Source organism: Myotis brandtii, unplaced genomic scaffold (genome assembly GCF_000412655.1).
Source record: "Myotis brandtii unplaced genomic scaffold, ASM41265v1 scaffold434, whole genome shotgun sequence".
In the NCBI taxonomy this organism is placed as follows: Eukaryota; Metazoa; Chordata; class Mammalia; order Chiroptera; family Vespertilionidae; genus Myotis; species Myotis brandtii.
This window is the reverse complement of record NW_005366599.1, coordinates 92140-92792: the sequence shown is the minus strand read 5'-3', so window position 1 is coordinate 92792 and position 653 is coordinate 92140.

The window sequence follows — 653 nt, the reverse complement described above, 5'->3', positions numbered from 1 at the left end:
CCCTGGCTGCTGCCCCAGGCCCCCGGGCTGCTATGCCGCCTGCCCTCCTGCCACACCAGGCCTCGTGCAGCTCACCTGGGGCCCCAAAACCTCCGGCTCCTGGAAGCACATCACCCCCCACGCACACATTTGGGCGCAGGGCCTCACGCATGGGCCTCCAGGGCTGGCACCGCCCTGAGCGGGTGCAGGCGTCAACCCAGGGGCCACACCACCCTTGTCCACGGGCCTGCGGCCGCGGGAGAGTCAGGCCTGCTCCCTTTGAGGGTCCAGACGCTGCCCACAGGTCCTGATCCGCCCCCGGGGACCCCCCTCCTGTGCCTTCCGAGGACCTGGGAGTCCCTCTGAGTCAGAACGGAGCGGGCGGGGCCAGGACGGGCCTCTGGGGAGGCTCCTGGCTGCATGTGCTGCCCCTGGACCCCCTCGAGGTTGGCACGGCCCCACCAGCAGCTCCCAGTTCGCTCGTTATCTGTGTTCAGTGCCCAGAGCATGAAGCCCAGCCCCTCCCCTGTGAAGTCAGCAGGCCCCGTGCTGTGCACTGTCAGCAGGTGAGGCTCCTGTGGTGCAGTTTCCCCTGTGCTGCCCGACACCGGACCTCAGACCACTGCCTCAGGCCGCTGCCTCGAGGTCACCTCCCAGGAGGAGAAAGGGCTCCA